Raw genomic sequence first — 27,744 nt, 5'->3', positions numbered from 1 at the left:
TTCGATACACCTTATCAATAATGAGGTCATGGTTGTTTTCATTACCTTTCATCTTTGGATTAATGGAAAAGTATTGAATATGTGTCTAAAATTGATCCAATTCCATATTCGTACGCCTATCAAAATTTAAACATACAACATTCAAAACTAAATTTTAATACGCTATATGATTGCTCAAGTCTTTAATTTTGTTGTTCAGATGTAATAGACAACATTTGTTCAATTTGATTTTCAATGTTTTGTGTTATAAAATCCAGTATAAGTCGAACAGCTACGTACATGTTTTTTTTTGATTTTAATATAATTTTCTTAAGAATGATAACTGCGAATACTTACTAAGTTTCAAAACTTAAAATCAATTTTGTAGTAGCTACGAGTGGATATTGGTATCTTATACTATAGAATCTTAGCTGGTATAACATTCATAACAAATCCCGAACCAAAAAAACATTAAGGATTATTCTGGATTCCCGGTTTTTAGAAGAAATTATCATATTGGCGGTTGCTCCCTAGCTTGTGACGTATCAAACTTCATAATTTGGCAAACCAAGACAAAAGAAAGATTAACAAACATGTTTTGGATGATTTAGCCACATGCCGGGTTATTCAGGTTGAGTTGCGGATATCTATTCCACGATGAAAGTAACCATGATTTTACGGATCAAGGCTTAAGAGATTTTGGACGTTTGGATTTGGAGACATTCTATTAATGATTTTACAAGAATTTTTGTCTCTTCTTGATCATTTTCATTGAATTCAGGTTTCCGTAAAAAAAAAATATTATTTTTCTAGTGGAGGCTGGAAGAAAAGTCAAAATTAAATTTGTATCAGCCTTATGTTCATATTTCTCACAACAAATACTAATCATGATAATGAAGGATGATAAGTTCTTATTAACCCGTATCCGCCGAGCAAATGGAAAAACGTTCAATTTGCTGCCATTTTGGTAATTCTCAACGTTTAGTTCGAATGCAATCGTCTGGATGTCTAGCTTTTCCATCTTCATAGGATTTTTTTGAATTGTCCATCGGGTCGAAATTATTCCGGTGGGTCACTGGATCATGTAGATTAAAAATACACCAACTTCCTTTTCAATCAACTTTTACCCAACTAATTGATATCAATCTAACTACGGAAGTCATGTGAGAAACTGAATTAGACAATTTGACCAGCTTTGGTTTTGGTAATTTTTGGTTATTTATGGGACCTTATGGCTACCGGCCTCGAATGGGCCAATATTATTTTTCTTCTAAACTAGCAAATTTGAGTATAAAGCATTATAATTTTGGAAAAGCAGCTCAGACTTGATTGAACAAGATCATTTTAAAGGTACTGGCCACCTAGAAATAGAAAATAGTTGACAATAGTTGTATTCTAGGTGGCCAATATCCTTAGTGGTTAGTGACCGACGTAAGAAAATTGGACTAGTTTACTACGAGGTTTAATCTATTGTTTGAATTTTCCAAAGATTGATTTCAGCATTCATGTTTATTAAGAACAGCGTTTTGAATAATTCTTAGAGTCCTTTTCCAGACTTCTGTCAAAAATCTTTCTTCTACGATAATTGCCTTCAGCATGCAAACTTATAAAATATTTGCTTATAATAATTTCTTTTAAAAAAAATCTTGGCTTACATAAAACAATAAGACTACTTCAAGATCTTACCAGCAGACAAAGAACTTACGGGAAAGTGCACCTTCGGGAGTTCTTATGCATATTATTAGAAGTTTTTCACGTATTTCTTTGGAACTCGGCCAGGAAATGAGCCCAGAGTTCGGTGTTAGGAATTATATATTTCTAGGGATAACACTAGGATTTTTTTTAAATTTTATTCCTTGTAAAATAATTCTAGTTTTTTCTTTAATTCCTCAAGATATTCCTAGATGAAATCCAAACTTTCCAAAGATTAATCAAACAGTTTGTTCAGGGATATAATTCTGAGAACACCTCCAAGAACTCTTTCAGAGATTCTTCCTAAAATTTCATTAGCTTTCCTTTTGATTTTTATTACACAATCCACATCAAACTCAATTCTTTATGATCTTTCTGAGGAACTGCAGGAAGTTCTAGTATTATTGAGGGATTTCTACAGGAAGTTTTCAAAGATTAGATCAAAATTTTACTAGGAACATCTCCAGGTATTGCATTCCTATAGGTAGGATTCTCCAAAAAATTGTACAAAAGATTATTGGAAGTAATTTTATTATTGTAGGAAAAACCCTATTAAGCTCCTTCAAAGATGTTTGTAGAATACCACTGATAATTCGAATTTGTGTATGAATTGCCGAGCTTTCCTTTCTGGATTTTTCTAGTAATTACTCCAAATATTATATAACGATTTTGGCAGAAATATCTTTAGGCAGCTCTTTGGAATTCCAACAGACAATTTCCCAAAAAAATCTAGGAATACAGCCTGCGGTTTGCTAAAAAATACCCCGAACATTTTTATAGAAAATTCTGGAACTATCAAGAAATCCTCCGGAAAAATAATTCAAGAATTTAATCAGAAATGATTTTTTCAGGATTCCTTCAAATATTCAAACAGGAATTCTTACAAGGATGCAATTAGAATCATTTCAGATTTTTTGACTCCCTTCAGGTTTTACTATCATTTTACGAATACCTCTCAGAATATCAAAAATTCATTTGCAGAATTTAAAAGATTTCTTTTAAGAATATTGCTTTTTGTATTGTTTAAGAAACTTCTTTTAAAAGCATTCTTGGGAAAATTTGTGTAGGAATCTCTGGATGAAATTCAGGTGGATTTTTTTTTTTCAAATTATTCATGAAGAAGTTTTAGAAAGAACTCCTGAGAAATTCTGGTATTTATGTACGATTATTTGTATGCTGTAAGAAATTCTTAGATTCATGGTGCAGTTGATGGGGTTAGTTTTCGAAAAATGCTTAGAGCTAAGCAGTGATGAATTTCTGTAGGATATACTGAAATAATATTTGGAGCTTTTTTCAGAGATACCTGTTTAAAAAAAACTTTTAAATATTTTTATAGGAATTTACAAGAGGCTTTACTTCTTGGCATTATGTCCTCACCGGGACAAAGCCTGCTTCTAAGCTTAGTGTTCTTATGAGCATTTACACAGTTATTAACTGAGAGCTTTCTTTGCCTAAATTGCCATTTTCGCATTCGTACAACGTGTGCCAGGTACTATGATACTCTATGCCCAGGGAAGTCAAGGAAATTTCCATTACGAAAAGATCCTGGACCGACCGGGAATTGACCCCGGCACCTTCAGCATGACATTGCTTTGTAGCCGCGGACTCTATCCCCTCGGCTAAGGAAGGCCCTAAATTTCTTAAGCATACACTATTTGGAAATTTTGCCCAATTGTGTTATTATTGTTATTCATTTACGTGTTAATCAACGTCGCCTTGCCAATAGGTTTTCATTGAATTACTTTTTTCACAAGTGTCGGATTGTTTCGAGGCCTTCGGCAATATTCTTCATCGTAAAAATACCTATCGAAGTCTGTATTCAGAATTTTCATGGCCTCTGGCGATTTTTCTTTGCCAAATATATAGTTTCATCGATCGAGCAGAAATTTTGCACAGTTGTTATGGGGCCTAAATGCAATCCAAAAAGTGGACAGGAGTGAGAATCTAAACTTTGTTACACACTACTGGACAGGCTGCCCGGGACCTTTACCTATCGAATCTATAGATCATTTCAGGAATTTTACAAGGCATTAACTCCTTTACCGGCAGCTTCATTTTTTTAACCACAGAGAAATATTCAAACAGTGATAACTTTTTTGATTTTCGATATTTTTGCACCAGTTTTTTACAAGTTCTAAAAATAAACTCTTCTATTTTAGGAATCTGTATCGATATTGATCATTAGGCACCTGCTCCCGGAGATATTCAAAAAAATCTAGGGGGACCGACGTTTTGTCATAATTCACGTAAATATCTCAGGCTACAGAATTTTTCTCATGATAAGTTATTCGCTGTTCGAAACAATACTTCAATGAAAGTCTGCTGTGGAAAAATGAAGCCAATTGGCTCAACTGTTTTTGAGTAAGGGTTTATTCACAAATTTCATAACGCCAAAAATGGTCAACCCACCCTCTCATAACGCATTTTGTATGGATAATTTTCAAATTTTGTATGACCTGTAATATCTTAAGGACACCCACCCATCCCCTTCAGCGTTATGAAATTTGTGAATGGGCCCTAACGAACATTTTTGTTTCTGGTACCAATCTGGGCGCATGAATATCTTGAAAACTTCAAAAAACATGATTTTGTAATTTTCAGATTTCTTGGAGACAACTCAACCGATTTGTATGATTTGTTTCAGAGAAGCTCCTTATATCCTGACATTGTACAGCCCATATTTCAGTTTTTTGATAAATAGACTAACAGCAAAATGGCGGTCAAAGAAATTGTGTATGGAGAATGTCGGTCCCCCAAGGAACATCTAAATATCTTCTAAACCATATGGTCAATAATTAATTTTGATTAATTTTGATTGTAAAAATAGAAGTTTTTTGAAGGCTTTTGTAAAAATGGTGCTGTTTGAATATTTTTTTGTGGTAAAAAAATGAAGCTGCCGGTAGAGGGGTTAATGAATACGTTCGCCTACATATTTAACCATGACGCATTTGTGACTCCATTTTGCTCACTGTGAAAGTAAAAGGAGCCTATGCCTTTGACTTATGTGTTTTTTTTAACATAGAATACACAAACAAGCATAAAAAGTGCCACAACAATTGTCTGTATTACGATATTTGAACTATTTGTTTTTCAAGTGTAACTTTCAACAATAAAGCAACAATATACTGTATAGTGATCATCGACTAAACCGTTTTTTATAGTAAAAAATACACAAAAAATAAAATTAAATTAAAAATCAAATGTTTGTTTTATAATTAAACATTATGTTTTCCAAATTTAACCTTAAACAATAATATAACCATATACTGTATAGTTACAATCAAATAAACAGTTAGTTTATTATATTTTATTATATAAAATAAAAAAACAGGCTATATTATATTTTTAATATTAATTAGTTCAAATGTTCAAGTGAAGCGTATCGCCGATTTGGAGCCCATGAAACAAGCATGGCACGCGCACACTATCACGATTGCATGAACACCATGCAACACCATTGTACGTATAATCCCGGCATTGTGAAGGTATGACTTTCGAGACTCGAGAAAACCGTGATTGTATTACAGAGCAGAGAGTTCGAAATTCGATGTTCAAGAATCTCTCATTCTGTGTCGAGAACTCGTGTCGGTCGGACGTGCGTCGCGTTTGATCCGGACGGATTTTTTCAGCTTTGCCAAAGGGACATTGTGTGAAGCAAAGACAACGGTGAGCAAGAAGTAGAAGAAGAAGAAGTGGCCACTATAGGTGTTTGCACCAGCTGAGGAGGATCAGCCAAACAGCATCCCATTGGCGTATGAACGAATTTGTTATTGCTTGTTTGGGGGAAGAAGACTTGGAGGGAGGCGACCATGGAAGAAGAAAATTAAAAGTGATCGAAGCAAAAGTGACCAGACAAGTTCTGGGTTCGCGGTTTCGCCGAGATTGGTGTGGTTTTGGATCCGGTTAAAGGTGGAGGTCGTGAGGTGAATGTTGTGCAAGAATTTTGATCTGCGAAGTCGGTTGAGCAGGGTATAGGGGAAAAGGATACTGATGAGGCACAGTGGAGTGGTTTTTGAAAATTGTGATAGAAAGTGGATTTCATATGGATTTTAATCAAAATTTTTGATAATTTTCGGATGAAATTAGGAAAATGTAAATTTCATCAATTTACTTATTTATTTATTGCTTATTGCTTACATAATTCTGGTAGATTAAAATTGTCTGAGATTCGCAGAAGCTCATAAATCAAATTTATTATTATTATTACCTTTATTATAATACCTTTTCGCCCATGACGAGTTCGCCCCTGAATCCTGAAATTTATTTAAATTCATCCTGCATATTTTAGTTCAAATTTATGAGTAAATCTTTACCTCTGATTCGGTATGAATAACAATCATGCATGATGAATGATTTCATTCACCACGTTTAAAAATCAAGTGAAATTTTGACAAGAAATATGTAGCAAACCGTACAAAGAATCCAATTCACTTTCGAATCTGCTTCTGAAACCCATTCTTCTGTGCAGCAGCATCAGTATCCCAACATGTACGGTCCATCTGGCCGACGTTCAGAGTCAATTGCTTACGATAAATAACCTAATACATATTCTGTTGGTTACACGCAGAGTACATATACGATTGGTATCAATCGTCTTCGCCGCGGTTTTACTTATACCGCCACCACGCCATTTAACCAAGCGGTTGTCTCACAGTGTTCCGTGTAGAAATTGATATTGTCTCTGTGACCATCATTCGGCGAGAGACGGTCGGTGGAATCGTAATTATACCGAAGAAGAGCGCAGTCTTGAGAAGTTCGAAACGAAAACAGGAAATGGAATGAGTGTGTATGGAGACGTCTCAGTAAGGTGTCTCAGGTCAGTACCGTCGTGTCGCGGTTTCGTGATGAATCTATAGGGATATGGTGATGATTTGAATTTCAATGTGCGTATCGGTGTAGTTTCTACGCGCCTTGGCGGTGTGTTTTTTATGATTGTTGTTCCCATCAAACGAATGGTGTGTCTAAAATTCTGACGACTGCGAAACCGGCGAAAGCAGACCCAGGTGCGGATAGTGACGAACTGTGCAAAGGCGTGAACTTGGAGAATCGCTGCTGACACGACTGAAGGTGAGGCGGAGATAGGGTTTGATGTTGTCACGTGCATAAAAAATACATCTGCCATCGCGTTTCAGATTGATTGTTGGTCGAATTTTACCAATGTTGTTTGCAGAGTAACATGACAAAGGCATTCAATTCAATTTGGGCTTGTTTGCTTGCACATGCTGATAACGTTTCATCGGTATAGGTATTTCGATGCACATCGATGAATGGAGCGTTTGTCAACGTTCGGGGGAAGTGAATGGAGAAGGCAGTTTATCAATTTTATGAAGTTCAATAAAATGGAAACAGCTGAAAGTATTTCATTAACGCGAATTGAATCGATGTATCTTGCATTTGAAAAAGAATGTTGAGTGCAATGAAACTGTTTTTTAGAACGAAAAGTGCCCAACAGTCGAAACAGCCCATTCAGAAAAAGCATGCTAATGGAGGTGGGTAGTAGCTATGTTGTTCGACAGTCCTAGAGCGGCTGAGGGGTGAAGGCAGCACTAGGGAAAACATCTGAATGACTTGTTATTTAAACCAGGAAAACATGCATCAAATCATAATTCGTTCTGTCCAATTGCAATGTTGTTGTGTCTTCAGAAGATGTTTGAAAAGACGATTATCACTCGAACTGATAAATAATGGGTTTAGATATCGTTTACCAATAACCAATATGAGTTGTAATTAAGATTAAAGCTGTTGAAGAGTCATTTACGTCGGAAGAGCGGACATATGGAAAGCTATAATCTTCTGCTGTTGAGAGGTCAACGGTTTGTAATGGGAAGTCCACAAATATCGCTGTTAGAGATAAAATAAACTCATTTTTTCAGCTTTATCATGAAATCTTGCTTAATTTATGATTTCGCCCTAGCAGCCATTGATAACCAAGAAAGTACCAAGAGTATACAATTGTTATTGCGACATTTACACCCATTTAGATTCACCCCAAATTTCTTTTTATCACAGACGAATCTCGCACACGATTTCGCAACACAAATGTATACAAGAAAGGTCTGTCATGAGATAGGTTCTTTCAGCGTTCTGACAGTTTGTCAGTTATCTTACCCGATTAAACGGACCTTGCTGTGCGTAATTTTGCGATAAATTATATAAGGCAATCCATGAGACAGCTGCGATCAGCTGGTTTTTTGTTTACCATGAGCTTTTGACGTTTCGCGAACGGAGTTCAATAGGCCTATTCACAAGACGTTTGAAATCAGCTGATCGGGAAGCTTTTTGACAGTTCTTCCATGGAAATGACAGCCTCGTGTTAGCACCAGTCCTCCACCGATGTAAACAAATGCATAGACGGATCTGTCACATGAAAAGGCTTATCACAAATGTTAAGCTCTGGTAACACTAGCATGCTCTGTTTACTCTTCTGTTTCGGTTACATGCACACTTTTAGCTGTCAGTCCTATCGCGGAAAGTCCTCATGGATAGCCTTATTGGACTGTGATAATCGTTGAGTCTAATTGGGGTAACATGTCGTTGCGAAATCATGCTTATGAATTATCAATTTAATCAAAACAATTTTAAAACACCCAATATTAAGCATACGAGTGGATTGACACGTTATTTATCAACGATACGATGAAGACCAGTTTCTCCTCTATCTCCCAGTGGTGATAGTTTTTATTTTGGTCGATACATTTGCATAAAAACAACGACCTACACACTAGGTTACCAATGTCTTTTAGGGCGAGATAATAAGTTATGCGAGAAATATATAAGGCTATCCATGAGGACTTTCCGCGATAGGACTGACAGCTAAAAGTGTGCATGTAACCGAAACAGAAGAGTAAACAGAGCTTAACATTTTTCTTTGTGATCGAACAGTCACTCCGTTCGCGAAACGTCAAAAGCTCATGGTAAACAAAAAACCAGCTGATCGCAGCTGAAGCAGATTCGAATTTCACTCACGTTTTTTTTTTGACCAGTCGATTAAGTTTTCAGCTTAAATGGATGTTTGGTTCTCCAGATTTGTGCTCTTGAACATTGAGGTCTGGCTTCGATTCACCTTCACCTTAATTGTTTTTTTTTGTAAACAAGCTTTTTTTCTATTTAATTAGTGATTATTAGCATTTCCAGTATTGATTACCAACATGCTCACTGTATTTGACGTTCTCGACTAGATGACTCATTTAGGAACATTTTGGGAAAAGTGAAGATCGGGCAAAAATGTTAAAGACATAAAAAAAAGATTTTTATCTGGAAAATTAATATTCATTGTCAAAAAACTATTAAAAAAGCATGTTGTCTTTTTAAAGTCTCTATGACATGAGGACGTTTGGCCGAATAAGTCATTTTTGCGAATAATGTAAACAGAGAGAGTGCAAGAACAGCCTATTATTAAAAGAAAATAATATTCAAATTGAAATATTATGTGCTATATGCCACTAAATATTGAAACAGTGTAAATATAAAGAACAGCATATTATTAGAAGAAGGCAAAACTAAGCCGAATGTTCATTCGGTCAAATGTTCATAAGCCAAATATCTTTACTCCAAAAATATCGCTTCCAATGAAACTGCCTATCATGTACTCGCTTTTTTATCAGGCTATCACTAAAAATCTAATTTGCTTTGAGTCTAATGCACGAAGGCACATTATATTGAACATCTGTTACTTAAAAGTTAAAACACCTGGATATTATATTAAATTAATCAATTTGTATCTAATCTAACATCAGCTAGCACGTTAAATACCTTTCGACAGCAGTATCATGAATAACTTTCAGTATGTCAATTACAGTACGACTTTTTCGGGGAAATGGTACATTTGGGAAAACAGTTTTCGGAGAAATAGTTCATTCGGGAAAACGTCATTCGAGGAAATTGCATTTCGGCAAATGGTTTTCAGGGAAATGTCGGACAATCAATTAAGGCTATGTAGCCCGTCATTTGTTTTGACAGCCATGGTGACATTGCAGTTCGCAACTTCAAAGTGATAAAACTCAGTCCGCATATTTCATATTGATCCTAACAGTATCACTATATGCGTTGTCATACAGAAATTATGCTGATACTTTTTCAGTTGTGTCAGTGTAATTGTCAACCGATTTTCAACAATTCAAAGCATTTGGATTCATGATTGAACTTGGATTGAGTAAAAGCCAATACGAATTGATGCAATTTGATAGTCCATCACGATATCCACCTTACGATGTCATTAGAGATGCGCAAAGAATATGTGCACTCAAGATTCAATTGAACAATCGGGATCGAAAATTATGTAAAGCAAAATTACAAGCACTGATGGAACTTACAGCTCAAAGAATTTGTAAAGTTATTGAAAATGATCTTGAAAAGTATCTAGATATCAATGGTTTAGATTTTGCAGATTTAGTTTTATTGAAATCTTGGAGAACGGATGGTTCTGTTGGATATCCCCAATTCAATCAACCATTGCTTGCTGTGACAATCCTCACAACACCTCTCCCCCTTCTCCACCTTTGTACCAAATATGCCGAAAACTCTACATAGAATGAATAGAAACGCATCCATTTCATATAAAACGTTGAAATTACGCAAGGGGGGAGAAGTAGTGGAGGTGTCCCGTGATGCTCTTATTTTACAAATTTAGCCTTATTAAAAACAAATGAAAAAATGCAATAAAACTAAAAAACTATTTTTTACCGCCTAGTTGTATGGGGGTCCCCCATAGTGATATGGCACCTTCGTCCCACTTACTTCTACTGACTGTATATGAGTACACACGACTAGACTAGACTAGTCTAGAACCCAGTGCCGTAGCGTGCTATTGGCCAGGTTGGCACCCGCCAAGGGCGCCAGCCTTTAGGGGGCGCCAAAATGTGTGACTTTGTATAATTTTGGAAGAAACATTGGCAATACTTTGTACAATTTTAGAAGAGACATATTTAGTAAGGGCGTTTCTCAAAGAGACAGGTAAAAAACCCTAAACATAACAATGCAAATTGTGGGACCTAGATAGTCATAGTGAAACACGCGCAGCTATAATGAGGGTTGTTAGTTCAAAACCCCGGTTCTTCTGGGCAAAGAGTATACTCGTGCTTGCCACCCGATATCAAATTCAAATGCAAAAATGGTCAATTGGCAAGTAGAGCTTTCATTAAAAACTGTGGAAGTGCTCATAAGATTACCACTTAGTTTAGTTTTATTGAACATGACGTAAAGTTTTTTTAGCATGTAGAAATAAAACTAGTCTCTGCTTAAATATTCCAGTGCAGACTTTTTCTAAATCGATTGTTTTACCTCGATTGTTTGGTTGCTCATTCCAATAAACCACAGAACACAGAACGAGTCACACCCATCATTTATCTGATAAGCAGGCTCCGTTCCATGCTAAGACGTAGCATCAGAAAAAATATGGTGTAAAATAAGAATTTGAAAAAATGTTGCTCACATGAAATATTGAATCAAAACTTTAAATGCACAAATCTTTCAAAGGAAGTCACGAACAACAGTGAAATTCTAATCTAAGTATTTTGTGCACAAGAAGAGAGCTTAAAATAATAAAGTTTGGTCAGTTAATCTACTATATCTTCAGTTAAGTGCCTTTCAACGGTAATTGGGGTAGATTTCGACTATAATTGGATTCCGAGCTGATTCAGATTGAAGCAGTAGGATTCCACATAATATTAACCCATATTCTCACACAAACCAGAGCATGATGTCCATTACAAAATCTTGGTTTAAATTTCCACATAGTTATATGTGGGATTTTGACAGAATAGCATGCGAGTTTTTGACAACATTTTAAGTAGAATACCTTGTCAGTTTTGGAGGTTTTCCTCACATGACCCTGGGTCGAATGGCATCTTATTCAAGAATCAGATCGAATATTCAGCACAATTCTCACAACATTCCGAACCAGGTTATTAGAGAATTAATTGACATTGAAATGAGAACAGAAATGAAAAGCCATAATACTATTTTTCTCGTAAGAATGTTCTTAAAATTTTCTGCAGTCGTATTGATAGAATGCATTCAAAAAACATCGACAAGAAGTTAAGAAACTTAAGCAAAAATATACGGGTCAGCAATTGTCTACAAGCATTTCTTTGGGAATATACACTATACTGATATTTCAATAGTTCTCAGTGGTTTCTGCAGATTCATGTCTAGCCATATAACAGGAAATGTATTAGAAAATTTCATAACTTCCGGGCTATCAGACAGTCCTTCCAAGAATAAAATTTGGTAAATTGTGTATGACTTTTACTTATCCAATAATCCAATGTTTGTATTCATTTTATATCCTGTAAATAAAGAATAAAATAATATGTTAATAAGTCCACAGTTCGGGAAGTCTCTCTTCTGCACTAACTGCAGCCAGTACTTATAGCTCAGAAATACCGTAGGTACGAACAGATAAAAGGTACCAAGTCAAAAGGTAAAATAATTAACATCACTTAAGATAGGTAGACATGACAATTCAAAGTTTCATTAAACAGCATTATCATGACCATTGAGGATTTTGATGAACCATTTTTACAGAAGTCGCGCTAGAATTTTGAGTGTTAAGGTAATATAATGTATTCTTAAAATATTAAAAAACAAAAAACAAAACAACTTGAGCTTCAAACAAAGGGCGCTCAAATGTCGGTTCGCCAAGGGCGCCATGAGACCACGCTACGGCTCTGCTAGAACCCAACTGATTTTGAGGTAATACCTTCCATCATGAATCTCAAGATGCTTAAGTTGCAATGGTACGATTGCTTTCATAACTTGCACGTTGCGTCTGAATGCGGCTACGCTGCTCACGGCGGAGGAGAATAGTTGCTTGAAAAGGCTGGTAACAATATAAAGAATTCTCAAACATATAATTTAATTTTAAGTTTTGTTGCTTCAAAAACGTTGATGTAATGAAAAAAGTAGAACTTAGGCTTACAAGGCTTACTGCAATGATAGCTTACAAGTTATACAAATCTATTGGAAGTAGAATAGTGTCTGACCCTCAGAAGCTAGTCGTATAAAGTAGGAAGTGTTCGACCCCTCACTGAAGTTTTTGTTTGTGCGATCACAACAGTGTTTTTGTTACGCTCTGTAGGCAAGTTGCTTATGTTTTATATGCGTTTAAGTTCTTAAATATATTATTGTTAAAGTATTACGGTATCACTTCCTCTTCTTTTGTACGCGAAAGTCCCGTTGCGTTGAGTGAGAGGACGGGTGTTCCACTGGTAGAATCTGTTTTGGTTGTTCTGTTCCAACAGGTTATGGCCCCTGGATCGAAAAGAAAGGAGTGATAGAGGAAGTTCGTTTTTGACTACTAGTGAAAGTGTAAATATTTGCTCGGACTTTTGGTAGTGATTGTTCAGACTGTTGAGTTCGTGAACTGAAGTTTTATTAGGTGAAAGCGAGTTAATTAGACCAGATTTCGAAATGGCTGAAGCAAAAGTGTTGTTGGAGCGACTGAATAATAATAACTGGTCTAGCTGGAAGTTCCGGATGGAACTGCTGTTGGTGAAAGAAGGTTTGTGGTCGGTGGTTAGTGAGCCAAAACCGGATAACGCCACTGCGACGTGGATCGAGAAAGATGGTTCTGCGCGAGCGACAATTGGACTTGCTCTTGACGATGGACAATTGTCCCATGTTATAAATGCAACAACTGCCAACGAGATGTGGACGATGCTAAAAGGGTATCATGACCGCGGATCTCTCACAAACAAAATCCACGTTTTGCGTAAGCTATGCTCGATACGACTGACTGAAGGAGGAGATATGTCAAAGCATTTGGCCGAAGTATCTGGACTCGTGCATAAGCTTCTCGGTATGGGAGAAAAACTGGAGGAACATTGGATCGTGGTAAATATGCTGTCCAGTTTGCCATGTTCGTATAATCCGTTGATAACGGCACTGGAAGGGCATCCTGAACGCGATATGAAAATGGAATACGTCAAAGGAAAACTTTTGGATGAGTGGCGCCGGAGATGTGAAAGTGAAAAGGAGCATGGTGAACAAGCAATGAAAGTTGGGGCGGCAATGCAACGTATGAGCCTCGGAAGTGGCGGAAGTTATATAAAACGTGTATATTTCTACTGCCAAGAGGAAGGACACATTCGTCGAGACTGTGAGAAATTAGCAGCGGCTAGGCGAGTTCAATTGGAAAGACAGCGACGTGAAGAAAGGATGCATCAAGAAATGATTCCTGCGCTAGCGGAAATGATGGCAGACCAGTTTGTTTTACAAGTTCAACTCAGCACAATGAAAACTTCGATGGTTGGATTATTGACAGCGGATGTACGAGGCACATGACCGGAGACAGGGGTTTTCTACAACAAGCAAGGAGCTGTAGAGATCAAGTTATGCTAGCTGATGGACGGAAGGTAAATGTGAACGGCAGAGGTAAAGGTAGATTCATTGGAGTTGATAGAAATGGACGGAAAACAGAAGTAAAACTTAAGGATGTGTTGTACGTACCAAAGATGCAAGCAAATGTTTTAACAGTAAGTTGTATGCTCGATGAGGGATTTGCAGTATGTTTCACAACTAGTGGATGCAGAATAATGAAAGGAGACGAGGTTGTACTGGTTGGTGAGAGAAAAGGTTCGTTGTTCATCGTGAGGCAAGGATGAATTAAACATCAATTAGTTTGAATTTGCATTCTGAGTGAATTGCTTTAGTATTTGAACGAGATAATAGATTTAAGAAACGTTGGATTCAGGAGGAGATTTAACTATGCTTTGATTTAGGAGGAGCTGTTATATAATGAGAGGGATCGACACTAAGGAGGAGTATTGGAAGTAGAATAGTTTCTGACCCTCAGAAGCTAGTCGTGTGTAAAGTAGGAAGTGTTCGACCCCTCACTGAAGTTTTTGTTTGTGCGATCACAACAGTGTTTTTGTTACGCTCTGTAGGCAAGTTGCTTATGTTTTATATGCGTTTAAGTTCTTAAATATATTATTGTTAAAGTATTACGGTATCACTTCCTCTTCTTTTGTACGCGAAAGTCCCGTTGCGTTGAGTGAGAGGACGGGTGTTCCACTGGTAGAATCTGTTTTGGTTGCTCTGTTCCAACAAAATCGAGCTTAATCGTTAAGTCAGAATATTAGGAAATGATCATGAATATGTCAAAGACATTCAAAAGAACATCCTTAATGCCTCATGGCGCATGAATAAATGATTAAATAAAAAAAATCAGTCATCAAGAAACCAGGTGGTGAAAAATAACTAAGATAGCAAATGGAAAAAGTTCCACAAGTGTCAGATTTCTTCGCAGTCGTCGGCAATGTTCTTAAGCGTAAAATTGGCGATTATTCACTGTAAATGTAGGTTTTCCCATAGTAAGCCCCATATAAACTTTGAAGGGCTGGTGCTAAATTATAGTTTCACAAATGCAACCCAAAAAGGGACTGAATCGAGAATCTGAATTTTGTCCCAGATTGATGGCAACAATATAAAGAATTCTCCAAAAAATAATGTTCATTCTTCATATGAAAAATCAGAAGGTGAGAATGCAAACACATTTGCGAAAGTCAAAAAACTGCAATGATCGCCAGTATCGTAGAAAAAGACCCCAGAAAGTACATAAGGTGAAAAACATGGACTTCAAAGAGGTCTAAGGTTTCAAAGTTCAACGTTCAAACCAAAATCAACATTATAGGCTATAGCCAAGAAGCTCTATTAAGTGGAAACACAAGGTTAATGGATGACAAGAAGAATGCTTAATGTGTACATAAAGGACATAATCAACGTGTATTAACAAATCAGAACGTACAAAATACGCAGTAAAAGTTGTCGTAAGTTAACAGAAGGCCTTGAGGATGATGAGAGTCCAGTCTGCTGAAAAGGCTCTGAAAGAAATCTAGAAAAGACGAGCTAACAAGTCGTCAAAAAACGAGAACGATGCTCTGCAAACGATTAAACCACGTATACTGGATCAGTACGTTACTGGTTTCATAACGAATACTGGGGCCTTCCTTAGCTTCCTTAGTGGTTAGAGTCCGTGGCTATAAAGCAAAGTCATGCTGAAGGTGTCTGGGTTCTAGTCCCGGTCGGTCCAGGATCTTTTCATAATGGAAATTTCCTAGACTTCCCTGGGCATAGAGTATCATAGTACCAGCAACACGATATACGAATGCAAAAAATGGCAACTTTGGCAAAGAAAGCTCAATAACCGTGGAAGTGCTCTTACGAGCTCATAAGAAGCTGAGAAGCAGTCTCTGTCCCAATGAGGACGTAATGCCAAGAAGAAGAAGTAGAAGAAGAAGAACTTGGTGTGATCTAACTTCCAGAGCTATGAAAAGATTCTTCTATCCTATTGACGGATTACGCAAATTGACAATGCACAATATTAGGGAAGAGATTCAAGACTGCAATTTCTTGGAAAAATCAAAGGATTTTAATCAAAACCTTATAGAACATGAACAATTTAGATAAAAACTGATATTTTGCATTCATAACTTTTAAGAATTTAGAAAACTTTGAGTCTCTGACGAATCCTTGAACTCCAGGAATTCAAAGATTTTGACACTACGTTACGATTGTTTTTGAATAAGGCAAGAACGTTTGTTCGTTTAGTTCGCATAAGAATTCTATATGGCGAGCGTCAGTATTGTGTATGCATTGCTAATACAGATAAATTGCACAATCAGCTCTATACGAAATGATATTTCTTTTCTGCTTAGGATGGTGCTTGTTATTATGTCTTTACAAATTGCACACTCATATCCAAGGAAATTCATTTAAGGTTTGGTGCCCCCTGCGACTGAGCTAAGCAAGTTTTCAATCTACCATGACAAGCAATAAGAGACATTGAATTTATCGCTCTCCTGAACCACTCACGTTATTGGCAATCAATCTGAAGAACCCGATACCTCAACAAATGCAATCGAATAATTCCATTTTGTACATTCGATTCAGGTATCACCTCAGGAGCGCACCAACGAACAGACGGATCGCTGATTCTAGATTATTGTTATTACTTCATACTGCGAAAAAGCGAACGTGGTCGAAGAGATACCTTACCTACATATATCGTCAAGGAAGACCAGCGCAACCGGCAACGAAGCAAAACAGAGAAAATCTCCGTATATTCTGTCCAAGTGGTGGCTACACATGTATCCTCGCTGACGCCGCCAGGTTATTCTGTAGAAGTGTAGAGATATTTGTGATTCAAAATCTGTGAAGACATCGCGAAGGAAAAGATAAACAAGTGAAACCAATAAAAGAAGAGATAAATAGTATGTGCTTATCGCCGGCAGTTAGCAGCTACAGTACCAACAGTGTCTATAGCTGCGCCACATCTGCAATATGTGTTGGTGTGAATAAGAATACGGAAAATTTGAAATGAAGAAAAAAATTGTTGCTGTTTTGATGCGCGAAATTGTGGGCTCCTGCGGACAGATCTCGTTCGAGTGCGGATTCTTGAGTGTTCGCCTCGCACCACAGGAATCTGGTTCTGTGGGTTCAGGTGACCTAGAAGAATAAGGTTCACGGAAGATCAAATCGCAAGAGAACGAAGAAGAGATATTTTTGTGCCGCATAGTGAAGAGGACGTGCGCGCAATCATAAAAGTGAACGTGTCCCATAAAAGGAAGTGGAAGGGGTAGTAGCGAAGAAAAAAAAACTCACCTTGAAGGCTGTTCTCGGAAAAATCTGGACGATTGGAACATGTAATTATTATTTGCCATTTATAATTTTTGGATTTATCATATAACGCTTTTTGGTGTCATAATGACGTAACGTACGTTGTCTCATTGATCTATTATGCAACTCATTCAATTTACATTAAGTCTTGTATATCATACAACATTTTACATCACCTATATCAATAATACTCGTCTTATTGTGCATCATTGTGTCATAAACCATAATAGATGAGAAGATAATGAGATCAACAACATTCACCAAGTGATTAGCTTGTTGTTTTCTAAGCAAACGAATTGATTGATTCTCTTCTATCTCCCAATGGTGATAGTTTTAATTTTGGTCCATTCATGCTTAAAAATGACGAGCTACTCACTCGGTTACCGATGGCTTTTAGGGCGAGATCATAAGTTATGCGAGATTTCGTCTAATAATATTGACATACGCAGTCGGTGACTAAAGTTAATACTGTGAAACGGGGTGTCATTGATCAGCGGAGTAACATTGTGTGGGATAACCAGGTGTCATTCAGCAACCAATGGTTGTAGGTGGCTGGTAAGTTCGGCAAACTTGAATAGCTATCTTATGTAAGTGAGAAACTATAGAAAGCAAACCAAACACTCACAACATACCATTTTAAAATTAAATTAAAATATCTTCATTACTTACTTACGTCTCTGAACGACCCTCTGAAACTTTTCAAAAAATGGTGGAATTTATATCAGGTTTTTTGTAGATTGTCATTTCAGCCAAGTTTGACCAGCAGAAGCTTAGATACAAACTTCCAAACATGGGAATTTTAAATAAGGAAACTATCACATACTATCGCGTCGTTTTCGCGGCACATCATTCTCGCCGTACATGTTGAGTAAAACTACTTTCAAATTGGCGCTTATATTGAGCTGTTCGGTAATCCAATTCGCATTGTTTTTAAATTAATTAACTCATTACGCGTGGTAAAGATATTATGGATGATTATGGATGAATTTATGAAGAAAAAAAAATCGCACTCGCTCTGCGCGCGTGTGTATTATACATGAGATGGATGGATATGGGTAATGAAAAGGATCTGCGTTATCTGTGGGGTTTTGAATTCGAAACTTGTAATCACTTGTAACTTCTTATTGGGTCACCAAGTGGCTCGGTAGCTTTTTTGGTAAAGCGCTCATCTAGCATACAAGAAACCTGGGTTCGAATCCTTGCCGAGCACGTGGATTTTTTTCATTATTCCACCCATAATTTATCCATCTTTATCACGCGTAATGGGTTAATAATTTAATTTTCTTTCAAATTCGTTACATGTTTTTCGTCTTTTTTATTACAATCATTGAACTATTGTTTTAACTAATGTACTAAAAATAGGCTATTATTGAGGTGCAAATCTTCACTAAGTGTCCTTCAAATGCGGTAAGACAAAACAATCAAAGGATACATAGCAACGATTACACACACCACCGCCAACCTAGCATACGTGCTAACTAATTACTAAAATCTGTTACACTTCTGTTGTAATCATATGGTAGAGAATGTCTTACACCAGACATGTATGTAGAAATATAAAACAAAAATATAGTTCATCCAAAATTTAAGTTAAAATATAAATATGTGCCACAAATTAAAAACAAAACACAAAAAAAATTAAGAGAAAATATGCTTGGACCGGAATTATAAATGTCACAACACCTAAGTTTGGGAACTCTAAAGGAACTTCTTGGAATTTCTAGGAATAGGAATTCAAAAATAGCTGAACGGATTTTCTCAGAAGTTTGCGTAAGAAAATATTGTTAGCAGTGGTAATCTTTCTTGGACACTGTTTCGAGAATAAAAATCTCCTAGTAGTTCATTTCTGTAATCATGGTTGCTGGATGGAATACGAAAGGATGGATCCCTGAAATAACCACATAGCAAAATATGAACTGTAATAGCTGCACATCAATCTCATCGTAAATACGGTCAGGGGACTTCAATTCTGCAAATGAGTAGACACCCTGGAAATGTTTTGTAAGCTTAACTGTGACGAACTGAACTCATTTTTGGAATCATACAGCATCACAAGGATCGTTTTTCAATCATAGAACTGTTTATTATTGAAAAACGTGCTTACTTCGGCGTATAATGCTAAATACCATAGTTCAATATTGCAATAAATGGTCAAGTACACTAGTTGTAAGCATATTGACCACATTTTCTGATTCATACGCCCAAATTTAGTAGAAGAGGAACTTATTTACTCTTCAACCTGTTTTGTTAGACGAGTAGAAAAGCGTGTAATTTTATCAAGAAAAATGAAATGGAATAGCTTCTTTTTCTTGGCATTAACGTCCCCACTGGGACAAAGCCTGCTTCTCAGCTTATTAACTGAGAGCTTTCTTTGCCTATATTGCCATTTTCGCATTCGTATATCGTGTGACAGGTAGATGATACTCTATGCCCTGGGAAGTCAAGGAAATTTCCATTACGAAAAGATCCGACCGGGAATCGAACCCTAACACCTTCAGCATGGTTTTGCTTTGTAGCCGCGGACTCTAACCACTCGGCTAAGGAAGGTCTCTCGGCGTCAAATAGTATACATCTCAAATTACTCTCGTTAATGAAGCCATACGAATAAGTTAGGCTTATTCTACGAGTGACATGAGGAGAAAATTCTTGGTCTAGTGAAGACACACTGCTCGACTCGAGTGAGGTGAGTCCCCATTTGATTTGCACGATGAGTCGCTTAATTCGAGTCGAGTATTGTCACCTCGCTATAGGCGACCGACATCTCTCACCTCACCCTTCTCGTAGAATAAGCCCAAGTAAGTGCTCATAGCATCAAGTATGACTTGGAAAGCGCCGGTCAGTACTCAGGCGTGTATCAATTGTATTGTCTAGAGCAGTGTTTCCCAAACTTTTTTAACTTTCACCCCCTTGAAGCCGATATATTTTTGGAATCGCCCCCCTGATGTGTTCATGAAATATTTTATTTTTTTCTGTACACGGATAAAAATCTGATCACCAAATCATGAAATTCATAAATTGGTTAGGTCATAATATCAGGATCACAAATCATGGTTCCACATCAGCACAGGAACGTCAACGAGAGAATACGGACCGGAACAATCGGCAAAGACCACAGCGACGAAAATGGACTAGCGATTGGAAACTCGGTACGTGGAACTGCAAATCTCTCAACTTCATTGGAAGTACTCGCATACTCTCCGATGTACTGAAGACCCGCGGTTTCGACATCGTAGCGCTGCAGGAGGTGTGCTGGACAGGAGCATTGGTGCGAACGTTTAGAGGTAATCATACCATCTACCAGAGCTGCGGCAACACACGCGAGCTGGGAACAGCTTTTATAGTGATGGGTGATATGCAGAGGCGCGTGATCGGGTGGTGGCCGATCAATGAACGAATGTGCAAGTTAAGAATCAAAGGCCGATTCTTTAACTTTAGCATAATCAACGTGCATAGCCCACACTCCGGAAGCACTGATGATGACAAGGACGCATTTTACGCGCAGCTCGAACGCGAGTACGACCGCTGCCCAAGCCACGACGTCAAGATCATCATAGGAGATTTGAACGCTCAGGTTGGCCAGGAGGAGGAGTTCAGACCGACGATTGGAAAGTTCAGCGCCCACCGGCTGACGAACGAGAACGGCCTACGACTGATAGATTTTGCCGCCTCCAAGAACATGGCCATTCGTAGCACCTATTTCCAGCACAGCCTCCCGTATCGGTACACCTGGAGATCACCTCAGCAGACAGAATCGCAAATCGACCACGTTTTGATCGATGGACGGCACTTCTCCGACATAACCGACGTCAGAACCTATCGTGGCGCCAACATTGACTCCGACCACTACCTGTTGATGGTGAAACTGCGCCCAAAACTATCCGTCATCAACAATGTACGGTACCGACGCCCGCCCCGGTACAATCTCGAGCGGCTGAAACAACCGGATGTCGCCAATGCGTACGCGCAGCATCTTGAGGCAGCGTTGCCGGATGAAGGCGAGCTCGATAGGGCCCCTCTTGAGGACTGCTGGAGGACAGTCAAAGCAGCCATTAACGACGCTGCCGAAAGCGTTGTCGGATATGTGGAACGGAGCTCAAGAAACGATTGGTTTGACGAGGAGTGCCAAGAGGTTTTAGAGGAGAAGAATGCAGCGCGGGCTGCAATGCTGCAGCATGGTACGCGGCAAAACGTGGAACGATACAGACTGAAGCGGAAACAGCAAACCCGCCTATTCCGGGACAAAAAGCGCCGCCTGGAAGAGGTGGAATGCCAAGAGATGGAGTTGCTGTACCGTTCTCAAGAAACGCGGAAGTTCTATCAGAAGCTCAACACATCCCGCAAAGGCTTCGTGCCGCGAGCTGAGATGTGCCGGGATAAGGATGGGAGCATCTTGACGGACGGACGCGAGGTGATCGAAAGGTGGAAGCAGCACTACGATGAACACCTGAATGGCGCAGAGAACACAGGCACAGAAGGTCAGGAAAGCGAAGGCGATGGCTACGTCAGCACAGCGGACAGCGGAAATCAACCAGCTCCCACGATGGGGGAAGTTAAGGATGCCATTCAACAGCTCAAGAACAACAAAGCCGCTGGCAAGGATGGTATCGGAGCCGAACTCATCAAGATGGGCCCGGACAGGTTGGCCGCTTGTCTGCATCGGCTGATAGTCAGAATCTGGGAAACGGAACAGCTACCGGAGGAGTGGAAGCAAGGCGTTATATGCCCTATCTACAAAAAGGGCGACAAACTGGAGTGTGAAAATTATCGTGCAATCACCATCCTAAACGCCGCCTATAAAGTGCTATCCCAGATTCTCTTCCGTCGTCTATCACCTATAGCAAACGAGTTCGTGGGAAGTTATCAAGCAGGTTTCATCGACGGCCGCTCGACAACGGACCAGATCTTTTCCGTGCGGCAAATCCTCCAGAAATGCCGTGAGTACCAGGTCCCTACACACCATTTGTTCATCGATTTCAAGGCGGCATACGATAGTATCGACCGCATAGAGCTATGGAAAATCATGGACGAGAACAGCTTTCCCGGGAAGCTCACAAGATTTATCAGAGCAACGATGGACGGTGTGCAAAACTGCGTGAAGATCTCGGGCGAACACTCCAGTTCGTTCGAGTCTCGGCGGGGACTACGACAGGGCGACGGACTTTCGTGCCTGTTGTTCAATATTGCGCTTGAAGGTGTCATGCGGAGAGCCGGACTTAACAGTCGAGGCACGATTTTCACGAGATCCGGACAATTTGTTTGCTTCGCGGACGACATGGATATTATTGGGAGAAAATTTTAAACGGTGGCAGATTTGTTCACCCGCCTGAAACGCGAAGCAACAAGAGTCGGGCTAATGGTGAATGCGTCGAAAACAAAGTACATGCTGGTTGGCGGAACTGAGCGCGACAGGGCCCGCCTAGGAAGCAGTGTTACGATAGACGGGGATACCTTCGAGGTGGTGGACGAGTTCGTCTACCTCGGATCCTTGTTGACGGCTGACAACAATGTTAGTCGGGAAATACGGAGGCGCATCATCAGCGGAAGTCGTGCCTACTATGGGCTCCAGAAGAAACTGCGGTCAAGAAAGATTCACCCCCGCACCAAATGCACGATGTACAAAACGCTCATAAGACCGGTAGTCCTCTATGGGCATGAGGCGTGGACTATGCTCGAGGAGGACTTGCAAGCTCTTGGGGTTTTCGAACGTCGAGTGCTAAGGACGATCTTCGGCGGCGTGCAGGACAACGGCGTGTGGCGGCGAAGGATGAACCACGAGCTCGCTCAACTCTACGGCGAACCCAGTATCGTGAAGGTAGCTAAAGCTGGAAGGATACGCTGGGCAGGGCATGTTGCAAGAATGCCGGACAACAACCCTGTAAAGATGGTGTTCGCCACGAATCCGGTCGGAACAAGAAGGCGTGGGGCGCAGCGAGCTAGGTGGATTGACCAGGTACACCAGGACCTGGAGAGCGTGGGTCACAGTCGAGGATGGAGAGAAGCGGCCATGAACCGAGGGAATTGGCGAAATATTGTTGGCGAGGCTTTATCAAGATAATTGATGTAAAGCCAAATAAGTAAGTAAGTAAATCATGGTTCCTGGAGTCATAATCATGATTCTTCATAAGCGTAACATCCAGGATGAAAATACTAAGCGGTGCGCTTTGCTTCAACTCATTCGTTTCGATCACCTCGATTTCAACATGATACAGTGGTAGTGTGGTATGATACAGGACACTTAATCGAAAGGTTCGTGGTTCGATTCTCAGTGTATGTTGTTTTTATTTATTTTTATTTTGTCGATCATAAACGGATGTGTGACTCAGTTTTTTTGGCATTTGAATCATGATTCCGAGCAACCAGCAAAAACCTAACGCGTGTGTTGCGTTACGGCAATCTGGCTCATGATATCATGAGTCCAAGTCATGGTGTATTTTCATAAGATGAAAACACGCTGGAATTATGATATCATGAGTCATAATCTTGTTTGTGGATTCTGATTTCTACCCGTGTAGTTTCATCTCGGGACCAACGGCTTTACTTCCCTTCCGAAGGAAGTCGTCACTGCAACTTTTACGTCATGAGTGACTATGTCAGGGATGGGATTCGAGTGAGAGGCGTGTGTTCTAACCACTACACCAGGTCCGTCCTTACATTCATGACATATTTGTATTAAACGGTACATTTTGCTAAAATTGTGATCAATATATTACTATCATATTCATTTATATTCTTGTATCGACAAATCTATCCGACATATTTTCTTAAATTTCACTAAATATAATACTAACATAAAAAAATATAATTCATAGAAATTCAGATTAATTTCCTGAAGTTCTGAAGGCCTCAACCGTTTTTGGTAATTGATAAGTTCAAGGTCGCTACCTGATTTTTGCTGTCCAATATGTTTCTAAAATTTGTTCATAAAACAGTTTGTGCTATAATGATGATTAAAATGATTGTAACAAAATGTCAAAAAAAAATTGAACCCGAATATCATAATTATAACATAAGATTCCCAATTCTGAAGTTCTCCAACTAAATTATTTATCAAATAATTTTTGTTTTAGATTTTCGAAACATTTTTTGAAAATTTCTAATAATTATCACATAATATTCACTTCAAAAACTTTTTCAATGCTACAGAAAATTCCTGTGAATCTGAATGTCTTTTGGAAAAAAATCTGTTACCAGATTGTAATTCACAGTGAACACTTACACTTGAAAAATGATTAATGATTAACACTTACACTCAAAAAATGGAATGCTTAACACTCTCATTTTCTCCTCCAAATCCTCTATCAAATTGAGTGGCTTTCCCAAATGCTGTGAATTGTTGTTTCCAGTTTCTCCCATTTTCGCCCCCTTTCTAGTCTTTTCGCTCCCCATTTTCCGTTTTAAAAACAATCGACCCGTGTGCCTTGAAGTCGCCCTCAGGGGGGCGAATTCGCCCACTTTGGGAAACACTGGTCTAGAGGTAGAGATGACATAAATTTGATTAACCCCTCTACCAGCAGCTTCATTTTTTATCGCTAGAAAAAAAAAAATCAAATCACGATAACTTTTTTGTTTATCGGTGTTTTTGCATAATTTTTTCACAAGTTCTCAAAAAACTCTTCTAGTTTGAGAATCTTTGTCGATATTGATGATTGGTGATCTGGTTTTAACGGTTTTGAAGATATTCCAATGTTCTTTGGAGAACCAATATTTTCCATACAAAATGTCTTAGGCGGTCATTTTGTTTTACGTTAATTTATCAAAAAAATAAATTTGTGGGCTATACAATGCAAGGTAATAAGGAGCTACTCTAAAAAAATCTGACAAATTGGTTAAGTATTCTAAGAGATATATGAAAATTACGATATGGAGTTTTTTGAAGTTTTCAAGATCTTTATTTGACCAGCGTGGTACCAGCAACATAAATACTCATTACTCAAAGTTATTATTATTATTATTATCTTTATTAACGAGATTTGCAGCCCATTACTCAAAGACGGCTGCAACAAATTACTTAATTTTTTCACAACATACTCTCATTCCGAAGAGTGAATATCCGAATAGGTTAAAAATTCTGTAGCCTAAGATATATACGTGGGTTGTGGCTACGCGTCGGTCCCCCAAGGAATTTCGGAATATCTCTGGATCCAGACGACCAATGATCAATATTGCCACATATTCTAATACGAGAAGAGTTTTTTGAGAACTTGTGAAAAAATGGTGCAAAAATACCGAGAAACAAAAAGGTTATAGTGATTTGAATTTTTTTCTTGCGCTAAAAGATAAAGCTAAAGATAGAGGGGTTGAAGCAGGTCATAAACGCATCCAATGACAATATTTTGAAATGTGTTCTTCAAATTATGCCAAATGGCCGTTATGCCAAATGACCATTATGCCATATGACCATTATACCAAATGGCATTATGTCACACGGAATTACGCCAAATGGAATTGTGCAAAATGGGGTAGAGCCCTTCAAAATTTAGTTCCCACCTTATTTATATCACGGTAGTCCGCCTATAGTTTTGTATATACGGTATTTTGAGTGTTTTAAAACGCTGCATTCTCAGCTTTTGTATTCTTGGTAGTCCGTTCTACCAAAGTTAGGTGAATAAATTTGAATGTGTGGAGGCATCCCTACAGAAATCTTGTAATAATGAATAATGAAATAATTTAGTGGAGTTCCTTGGAGGAATGCTTTGGATAATTCTTTGAGATATTAATACAAGAAAAGCAGAGAGAGTTTTTCCTGGAAGTTTCCTCTAAGAATTCTCAGATGTATAGATTATGATTAAGAACAAGGTTGATCCTGGACCTCTAAAGCCATATTGTGATATCATCGAACTCAGCTGGCTAGGAAGGTCAAACTAAAGCTGTTTCGAAAAATATAAAAGTTTTTTTTTTGGTTACTTTTAAGAAACCAATACAAACATTTCTTGACAATCATCTTGCTGAAAAACCTTTTGAATAATTACATATTTTGAATAAGTTGATTATTTAATCAAATTTGTCTGAATTCTAACAGTAGCATTTTTTATATTTATTAACCCAACAGCCCTCAAATTTTCAAGAACACCCTTTCTAACAACGCTTGTTTTCGTTTACTTGCAGAAACCCATCGTGGCTGTTGCTGTTTTTTGAATGTCTGTTCCGCTGTTCAGCAAGAAGTGAAATATTACGACATAGGTGCCCGCGAGAAGAATTGCCGGTGCCGGTGCTGGTGACGATGAATGAAAATAAAAATAGCTGCCAAAGGGAGCAGCATCAACAGATGCAGCAGAAGACGACGACGGCAGTTGTGAGTGGCAGCCGAGAGCGCAATAGAATCGGCCTATCGCCGTCGTATCGTGAAAAAAGTGCAACGATGATGCTAGTGTTGGGATTGGTGTTGTTTGTCGTCGCGACGCTGCAGCCAACGACCGCGGATGTCATTGAAAAATCGGTGCCGGGTGCAGGTGGTGTTGGTGCTAGCACGCCGCCCGTGTTCAGCGGCAGCGTGCTCGCCGTCGACGACGGTGGTGGTCGTGATAGTGATGGAGAAGAAAAAAGTTCTGTTAGTGATGGTGTCGTTAATTATGGAATCCGAAGCAAGAATGAAGAAGAATCGGCCAGGAGGAGTCCTGATGCAGCAGCGGAAGAGGAAGCGGTGCTGTCCATTGGCAAGAGAAGTCTCTCCAGCACGACTGGTGCTCCGGCGTATGATTCGGATTTTCTAGGTGAGTTGATAGCGCTTCATGCAGAAACAAATGATCTGAAGTCGAGCTCTGATAAGAACTGCAAACGCTCGCTTGGAATAGGTTCCCAATGTGTTGGGTATGAGTTGTTGATGCGTTCGTCAATTTTTCACCAATTCATCACATCTAGAGCAGATTGAACAACGCTGTGCCTTAATCAATAAAATATAGGGTGCGTTTGTTTTTCAAAAGTTCTCAAAACGTTATTTCGAATTCAAATTTTATAGAAGTGAGCGCTTGCTCTACTTATTTTTTGACTCAAACATTGATGTTTCCTTCTTCCTTCTTCTTGGCATTACATCCTTACTAAGGCAGAGCATGTTTCTCTGCTTAGCACTTCCACAGTTTATAACTGAGAGTTTCTTTGCCAAAGTTTCCATTTTCGCATTTGTATATCGTGTGGCAGGTACGATGATACTCTATGCCCAGGGAAGTCTAGGAAATTTCCATTACGAAAAGATCGTGGACCAACCGGAAATCGAGCCTAGACACCTTCAGCATGGCTTTGCTTTGAAGTCGCGGACTTGAACTACTCGGCTAAGGAAGGCCCCCTTAATTTTAATATTCTTAGTAATATGTAAACGATCCGTTGGTTTCAAGAACATTCGAAAATCAAGCCACACCCTAATACGCACGCATCCAGGGATGCAAGAAATCGGGATGAACGAACGGGCGATAACGTTTTCAGAATATTATAGTATGTTGGGCCACCTCTCCAGCACAGAAAACG

The 27,744-nt window shown here is 38.7% G+C and overlaps 1 long non-coding RNA gene across 4 annotated transcripts; it reads left to right on the top strand.

Annotated features, from left to right (window-relative positions):
• Positions 1–5,238: 5,238 nt before the first annotated feature.
• LOC110678809 lies at positions 5,239–26,990 on the top strand. 4 transcript variants are annotated; one of them, XR_002501961.1, is made up of 4 exons: positions 5,239–5,594; positions 6,239–6,738; positions 16,561–17,312; positions 26,392–26,990. It is a non-coding gene; the product is annotated as an uncharacterized LOC110678809 (long non-coding RNA). The 4 variants fall into 4 exon arrangements; XR_002501958.1 differs by having other exon boundaries at positions 5,239–5,626; XR_002501959.1 differs by having other exon boundaries at positions 5,239–5,640.
• Positions 26,991–27,744: the final 754 nt, after the last annotated feature.

The sequence above is a fragment of the Aedes aegypti genome, chromosome 3 (assembly GCF_002204515.2).
Source record: "Aedes aegypti strain LVP_AGWG chromosome 3, AaegL5.0 Primary Assembly, whole genome shotgun sequence".
NCBI lineage: Eukaryota > Metazoa > Arthropoda > Insecta > Diptera > Culicidae > Aedes > Aedes aegypti.
Note: the sequence above shows the minus strand (reverse complement) of the source record. Positions and strands in the feature narration are given on the sequence as shown.